This window comes from Procambarus clarkii, unplaced genomic scaffold, assembly GCF_040958095.1.
Source record: "Procambarus clarkii isolate CNS0578487 unplaced genomic scaffold, FALCON_Pclarkii_2.0 HiC_scaffold_103, whole genome shotgun sequence".
NCBI classification, from domain to species: Eukaryota; Metazoa; Arthropoda; class Malacostraca; order Decapoda; family Cambaridae; genus Procambarus; species Procambarus clarkii.
The window spans coordinates 4,090,257-4,099,087 of record NW_027189136.1 but is presented as its reverse complement, the minus strand read 5'-3'; positions in this window follow the sequence as shown (position 1 = coordinate 4,099,087).

Below are 8,831 nucleotides of genomic sequence, written 5' to 3'. Positions count from 1 at the left end.
AGTAACAATGTTGTAGTTACGTTGTGAAGTAACAATGTTGTAGTTACGTTGTGAAGTAACAATGTTGTAGTTACGTTGTAAATTAACAATGTTGTAGTTACGTTGTAAAATAACAATGTTGTAGTTACGTTGTGTAGCAACTTAAAACAATGCTGTAGTTACGTTGTGTAGCAACTTAAAACAATGTTGTAGATACGTTGTGTAGCAACTTAAAAACAATGCTGTAGTTACGTTGTAAAGTAACAATGTTGTAGCTACGTTGTGAAGCAACAATGTTGTAGTTACGTTGTGAAGTAACAATGTTGTAGTTACGTTGTGAGGCAACAATGTTGTAGTTACGTTGTGAAGTAACAATGTTGCAGTTACGTTGTGAAGAAACAATGTTGTAGTTACGTTCTGAAGTAACAATGTTGTAGTTACGTTGTGAAGTAACAATGTTGTAGTTACGTTGTGAAGTAACAATGTTGTAGTTATGTTGTGAAGCAACTTAAAACAATGTTGTAGTTACGCTGTGAAGCAACTTAAAACAATGTTGTAGTTATGTTGTAAAGCAACTTAAAACAATGTTGTAGTTACGTTGTGAAGCAACTTAAAACAATGTTGTAGTTACGTTGTGAAGCAACTTAAAACAATGTTGCAGTTACGTTGTGAAGCAACTTAAAACAATGTTGTATTTACGTTGTGAAGCAACTTAAAACAATGTTGTATTTACGTTGTGAAGCAACTTAAAACAATGTTGTATTTACGTTGTGAAGCAACTTAAAACAATGTTGTAGTTACGTTGTGAAGTAACAATGTTGTAATTACGTTGTGAAGTAACAATGTTGCAGTTACGTTGTGAAGTAACAATGTTGTAGTTACGTTGTGAAGTAACAATGTTGTAGTTACGTTGTGAAGTAATAATGTTGTAGTTACGTTGTGAAGTAACAATGTTGTAGTTACGTTGTGAAGCAACTTAAAACAATGTTGTAGCTACGTTTAGTAACAATGTTGTAGTTACGTTGTGAACCAACTTAAAACAATGTTGTAGTTACGTTGTGAAGCAACTTAAAACAATGTTGTAGTTACGTTGTGAAGTAACAATGTTGTAGTTACATTGTGAAGTAACAATGTTGTAGTTACGTTGTGAAGTAACAATGTTGTAGTTACGTTGTGAAGTAACAATGTTGTAGTTACGTTGTGAAGTAACAATGTTGTAGTTACGTTGTGAGGTAACAATGTTGTAGGTATGTTGTGAAGTAACTTAAAACAATGTTGTAGTTACGTTGTGAGGTATCAATGTTGTAGATACGTTGTGAGGTAACAATGTTGTAGATACGTTGTGAAGCAACTTAAAACAATGTTGTAGTTATGTTGTGAGGTAACAATGTTGTAGTTACGTTGTGAAGCAACTTAAAACAATGTTGTAGTTACGTTGTGAGGTAACAATGTTGTAGTTACGTTGTGAAGTAACTTAAAACAATGTTGTAGTTACGTTGTGCAGTAACAATGTTGTAGTTACGTTGTGAAGTAACTTATTACAATGTTGTAGTTACGTTGTGAGGTAACAATGTTGCAGTTACGTTGTGAAGCAACTTAAAACAATGTTGTAGCTACGTTGTTAAGTAACAATGTTGTAGTTACGTTGTGAAGTAACAATGTTGTAGTTACGTTGTGAAGAAACAATGTTGTATTTACGTTGTGAAGTAACAATGTTGTAGTTACGTTGTGAGGTAACAATGTTGTAGTTACGTTGTGAACTAACAATGTTGTAGTTATGTTGTGAAGTAACAATGTTGTAGTTACGTTGTGAAGCAACTTAAAACAATGTTGCAGTTACGTTTAGTAACAATGTTGTAGTTACGTTGTGAAGTAACAATGTTGTAGTTACGTTGTAAAGAAACAATGTTGTATTTACATTGTGAAGTAACAATGTTGTAGTTACGTTGTGAAGTAACAATGTTGTAGTTACGTTGTGTTGAAACAATGTTGTAGTTACATTGTGAAGTAACAATATCGTAGTTACGTTGTGAAGTAACAATGTTGTAGATACGTAGTGAAGTATCAATGTTGTAGTTTCGTTGTGTAGCAACTTAAAACACTGTTGTAGTTACGTTGTGAAGCAACAATGTTGTAGTTACGTTATGAAGCAACAATGTTGTAGTTACGTTGTGAAGCAACAATGTTGTAGTTACGTTGTGAAGCAACTTAAAACAATGTTGTAGTTACGTTGTGAAGTAACAATGTTGTAGTTACGTTGTGAAGTAACGATGTTGTAGTTACATTGTGAAGTAACAATGTTTTAGTTACGTTGTGAAGTAACAATGTTGTAGTTACGTTGTGAAGAAACAATGTTGTAGTTACGTTGTGAAGTAACAATGTTATAGTTACGTTGTAAAGTAACAATGTTGTAGATCCGTAGTGAAGTATCAATGTTGTAGTTACATTGTGTAGCAACTTAAAACAATGTTGTAGTTACGTTGTGAAGCAACGATGTGGCATTTACGTTGTGAAGCAACAATGTTGTAGTTACGTAATGAAGCAACTTAAAACAATGTTGTAGCTACGTTGTGAAGCAACAATGTTGTAGTTACGTTGTGAAGTAACAATGTTGTAGTTACGTTGTGAAGCAACAATGTTGTAGTTACGTTGTGAAGTAACAATGTTGTAGTTACGTTGTGAAGAAACAATGTTGTAGTTACGTTCTGAAGTAACAATGTTGTAGTTACGTTGTGAAGTAACAATGTTGTAGTTACGTTGTGAAGTAACAATGTTGTAGTTATGTTGTGAAGCAACTTAAAACAATGTTGTAGTTACGCTGTGAAGCAACTTAAAACAATGTTGTAGTTATGTTGTAAAGCAACTTAAAACAATGTTGTAGTTACGTTGTGAAGCAACTTAAAACAATGTTGTAGTTACGTTGTGAAGCAACTTAAAACAATGTTGCAGTTACGTTGTGAAGCAATTTAAAACAATGTTGTATTTACGTTGTGAAGCAACTTAAAACAATGTTGTATTTACGTTGTGAAGCAACTTAAAACAATGTTGTATTTACGTTGTGAAGCAACTTAAAACAATGTTGTAGTTACGTTGTGAAGTAACAATGTTGTAATTACGTTGTGAAGTAACAATGTTGCAGTTACGTTGTGAAGTAACAATGTTGTAGTTACGTTGTGAAGTAACAATGTTGTAGTTACGTTGTGAAGTAATAATGTTGTAGTTACGTTGTGAAGTAACAATGTTGTAGTTACGTTGTGAAGCAACTTAAAACAGTGTTGTAGCTACGTTTAGTAACAATGTTGTAGTTACGTTGTGAACCAACTTAAAACAATGTTGTAGTTACGTTGTGAAGCAACTTAAAACAATGTTGTAGTTACGTTGTGAAGTAACAATGTTGTAGTTACATTGTGAAGTAACAATGTTGTAGTTACGTTGTGAAGTAACAATGTTGTAGTTACATTGTGAAGTAACAATGTTGTAGTTACGTTGTGAAGTAACAATGTTGTAGTTACGTTGTGAGGTAACAATGTTGTAGGTATGTTGTGAAGTAACTTAAACAATGTTGTAGTTACGTTGTGAGGTATCAATGTTGTAGATACGTTGTGAGGTAACAATGTTGTAGATACGTTGTGAAGCAACTTAAAACAATGTTGTAGTTATGTTGTGAGGTAACAATGTTGTAGTTACGTTGTGAAGCAACTTAAAACAATGTTGTAGTTACGTTGTGAGGTAACAATGTTGTAGTTACGTTGTGAAGTAACTTAAAACAATGTTGTAGTTACGTTGTGCAGTAACAATGTTGTAGTTACGTTGTGAAGTAACTTATTACAATGTTGTAGTTACGTTGTGAGGTAACAATGTTGCAGTTACGTTGTGAAGCAACTTAAAACAATGTTGTAGTTACGTTGTTAAGTAACAATGTTGTAGTTACGTTGTGAAGTAACAATGTTGTAGTTACGTTGTGAAGAAACAATGTTGTATTTACGTTGTGAAGTAACAATGTTGTAGTTACGTTGTGAGGTAACAATGTTGTAGTTACGTTGTGAACTAACAATGTTGTAGTTATGTTGTGAAGTAACAATGTTGTAGTTACGTTGTGAAGCAACTTAAAACAATGTTGCAGTTACGTTTAGTAACAATGTTGTAGTTACGTTGTGAAGTAACAATGTTGTAGTTACGTTGTAAAGAAACAATGTTGTATTTACATTGTGAAGTAACAATGTTGTAGTTACGTTGTGAAGTAACAATGTTGTAGTTACGTTGTGTTGAAACAATGTTGTAGTTACATTGTGAAGTAACAATTTCGTAGTTACGTTGTGAAGTAACAATGTTGTAGATACGTAGTGAAGTATCAATGTTGTAGTTTCGTTGTGTAGCAACTTAAAACACTGTTGTAGTTACGTTGTGAAGCAACAATGTTGTAGTTACGTTGTGAAGCAACAATGTTGTAGTTACGTTGTGAAGCAACAATGTTGTAGTTACGTTGTGAAGCAACAATGTTGTAGTTACGTTGTGAAGCAACTTAAAACAATGTTGTAGTTACGTTGTGAAGTAACAATGTTGTAGTTACGTTGTGAAGTAACGATGTTGTAGTTACATTGTGAAGTAACAATGTTTTAGTTACGTTGTGAAGTAACAATGTTGTAGTTACGTTGTGAAGAAACAATGTTGTAGTTACGTTGTGAAGTAACGATGTTGTAGTTACATTGTGAAGTAACAATGTTTTAGTTACGTTGTGAAGTAACAATGTTGTAGTTACGTTGTGAAGAAACAATGTTGTAGTTACGTTGTGAAGTAACAATGTTATAGTTACGTTGTAAAGTAACAATGTTGTAGATCCGTAGTGAAGTATCAATGTTGTAGTTACGTTGTGAAGCAACTTAAAACAATGTTGTAGTTACATTGTGAAGCAACTTAAAACAATGTTGTAGTTACGTTGTGAGGTAACAATGTTGTAGTTACGTTGTGAAGTAACTTAAAACAATGTTGTAGTTACGTTGTGAAGTAACAATGTTGTAGTTACGTTATAAAGTAACTTAAAACAATGTTGTAGTTACGTTGTGAGGTAACAATGTTGTAGTTACGTTGTGAAGTAACTTAAAACAATGTTGTAGTTACGTTGTAAAGTAACAATGTTGTAGTTATGTTGTGAAGTAACTTTAATCAATGTTGTAGTTACGTTGTGAGGTAACAATGTTGCAGTTACGTTGTGAAGCAACTTAAAACAATGTTGTAGTTACGTTGTGAAGCAACTTAAAACAATGTTGTAGTTACGTTGTGAAGCAACTTAAAACAATGTTGTAGTTACGTTGTGAAGCAACTTAAAACAATGTTGTAGTTACGTTGTGAAGCAACTTAAAACAATGTTGTAGTTACGTTGTGAAGCAACTTAAAACAATGTTGTAGTTACGTTGTGAAGCAACTTAAAACAATGTTGTAGTTACGTTGTGAAGCAACTTAAAACAATGTTGTAGTTACGTTGTGAAGTAACAATGTTGTAGTTACGTTGTGAAGCAACAATGTTGTAGTTACGTTGTGAAGCAACAATGTTGTAGTTACGTTGTGAAGCAACAATGCTGTAGTCACGTTGTGAAGCAAGAATGTTGTAGTTACGTTGTGAAGTAACAATGTAGCAACTTAAAACAATGTTGTAGTTACATTGTGAAGCAACTTAAAACAATGTTGTAGTTACATTGTGAAGTAACAATGTTGTAGTTACGTTGTGAAGTAACAATGTTGTAGTTATGTTGTGAAGTAACAATGTTGTAGTTAGGTTGTGAAGTAACAATGTTGTAGTTAGGTTGTGAAGTAACAATGTTGTAGTTAGGTTGTGAAGTAATAATGTTGTAGTTATGTTGTGAAGTAACAATGTTGTAGTTATGTTGTGAAGTAACAATGTTGTAGTTACGTTATGAAGTAACAATGTTGTAGTTACGTTGTGAAGAAACAATGTTGTAGTTACGTTGTGAAGAAACAATGTCGTAGTTACGTTGTGAAGTAACAATGTTGTAGTTACTTTGTGAAGTAACAATGTTGTAGTTACGTTGTGAAGTAACATTGTAGTGACGTTGTATAGTAACATTGTAGTGACATTGTGAAGTAACAATGTTGTAGTTACGTTGTGAAGCAACAATGTTGTAGTTACGTTGCGAAGCAACAATGTTGTAGTTACGTTGCGAAGCAACAATGTTGTAGTTACGTTGCGAAGCAACAATGTTGTAGTTACTTTGGAAAGCAACAATGTTGTAGTTACGTTGTGAAGCAACAATGTTGTAGTTACGTTGTGAAGCAACAATGTTGTAGTTACGTTGTGAAGCAACAATGTTGTAGTTACGTTGTGAAGCAACAATGTTGTAGTTACGTTGTGAAGCAACAATGTTGTAGTTACGTTGTGAAGCAACAATGTTGTAGTTACGTTGCGAAGCAACAATGTTGTAGTTACGTTGTGAAGCAACAATGTTGAAGTTACGTTGTGAAGCAACTTAAAACAATGTTGTAGTTATGTTAAGTAACAATGATGTAGTTACGTTGTGAAGCAACTTAAAGCAATGTTGTAGTTACGTTGTGAAGCAACTTAAAACAATGTTGTAGTTACGTTGTGAAGTAACAATGTTGTAGTTATGTTGTGAAGCAATTTAAAACAATCTTGTAGTTACGTTGTGAAGTAACAATGTTGTAGTTATGTTGTGAAGCAACTTAAAACAATGTTGTAGTTACGCTGTGAAGCAACTTAAAACAATGTTGTAGTTACGTTGTAAAGCAACTTAAAACAATGTTGTAGTTACGTTGTGAAGCAACTTAAAACAATGTTGTAGTTACGTTGTGAAGCAACTTAAAACAATGTTGCAGTTACGTTGTGAAGCAACTTAAAACAATGTTGTATTTACGTTGTGAAGCAACTTAAAACAATGTTGTATTTACGTTGTGAAGCAACTTAAAACAATGTTGTATTTACGTTGTGAAGAAACTTAAAACAATGTTGTAGTTACGTTGTGAAGTAACAATGTTGTCGTTACGTTGTGTAGCAACTTAAAACAATGCTGTAGTTACGTTGTGTAGCAACTTAAAACAATGTTGTAGTTACGTTGTGAAGCAACGATGTGGCATTTTCGTTGTGAAGCAACAATGTTGTAGTTACGTTATGAAGCAACTTAAAACAATGTTGTAGTTACGTTGTGAAGCAACTTAAAACAATATTGTAGTTACATTGTGAAGCAACTTAAAACAATGTTGTAGTTACGTTGTGAGGTAACAATGTTGTAGTTAAGTTGTGAAGTAACTTAAAACAATGTTGTAGTTACGTTGTGAAGTAACAATGTTGTAGTTACGTTGTGAAGTAACTTAAAACAATGTTGTAGTTACGTTGTGAAGCAACTTAAAACAATGTTGTAGTTACGTTGTGAAGCAACTTAAAACAATGTTGTAGTTACGTTGTGGGGTAACAATGTTGCAGTTACGTTGTGAAGCAACTTAAAACAATGTTGTAATTATGTTGTGAGGTAACAATGTTGTAGTTACGTTGTGAAGTAACTTAAAACAATGTTGTAGTTACGTTGTAAAGTAACAATGTTGTAGTTACGTTTTGAAATAACTTTAAACAATGTTGTAGTTACGTTGTGAGGTAACAATGTTGCAGTTACATTGTGAAGCAACTTAAAACAATGTTGTTGTTACGTTGTGCAGCAACTTAAAACAATGTTGTAGTTACGTTGTGAAGCAACTTAAAACAATGTTGTAGTTACGTTGTGAAGCAACTTAAAACAATGTTGTAGTTACGTTGTGAAGCAACTTAAAACAATGTTGTAGTTACATTGTGAAGCAACTTAAAACAATGTTGTAGTTACGTTGTAAGGTAACAATGTTGTAGTTACGTTGTGAAGTAACTTAAAACAATGTTGTAGTTACGTTGTGAAGTAACTTAAAACAATGTTGTAGTTACGTTGTAAAGTAACAATGTTGTAGTTACGTTGTGAAGTAACTTAAAACAATGTTGTAGTTACGTTGTGAGGTAACAATGTTGTAGTTACGTTGTGAAGTAACTTAAAACAATGTTGTAGTTACGTTGTGAAGTAACAATGTTGTAGTTACCTTGTGAAGTAACAATGTTGTAGTTACGTTGTGAGGTATCAATGTTGTAGTTACGTTGTGAAGCAACTTTAAACAATGTTGTAGTTACGTTGTGAAGTAACAATGTTGTAGTTATGTTGTGAAGCAACTTAAAAAATTTTTGTAGTTACGTTGTGAAGTAACAATGTTGTAGTTACGTTGTGAAGTAACAATGTTGTAGTTACGTTGTGAAGTAACAATGTTGTAGTTACGTTGTGAAGTAACAATGTTGTAGTTACGTTGTGAAGTAACAATGTTGTAGTTACGTTGTAAATTAACAATGTTGTAGTTACGTTGTAAAATAACAATGTTGTAGTTACGTTGTGTAGCAACTTAAAACAATGCTGTAGTTACGTTGTGTAGCAACTTAAAACAATGTTGTAGATACGTTGTGTAGCAACTTAAAAACAATGATGTAGTTACGTTGTAAAGTAACAATGTTGTAGCTACGTTGTGAAGCAACAATGTTGTAGTTACGTTGTGAAGTAACAATGTTGTAGTTACGTTGTGAAGCAACAATGTTGTAGTTACGTTGTGAAGTAACAATGTTGTAGTTACGTTGTGAAGAAACAATGTTGTAGTTACGTTCTGAAGTAACAATGTTGTAGTTACGTTGTGAAGTAACAATGTTGTAGTTATGTTGTGAAGTAACAATGTTGTAGTTATGTTGTGAAGCAACTTAAAACAATGTTGTAGTTACGCTGTGAAGCAACTTAAAACAATGTTGTAGTTACGTTGTAAAGCAA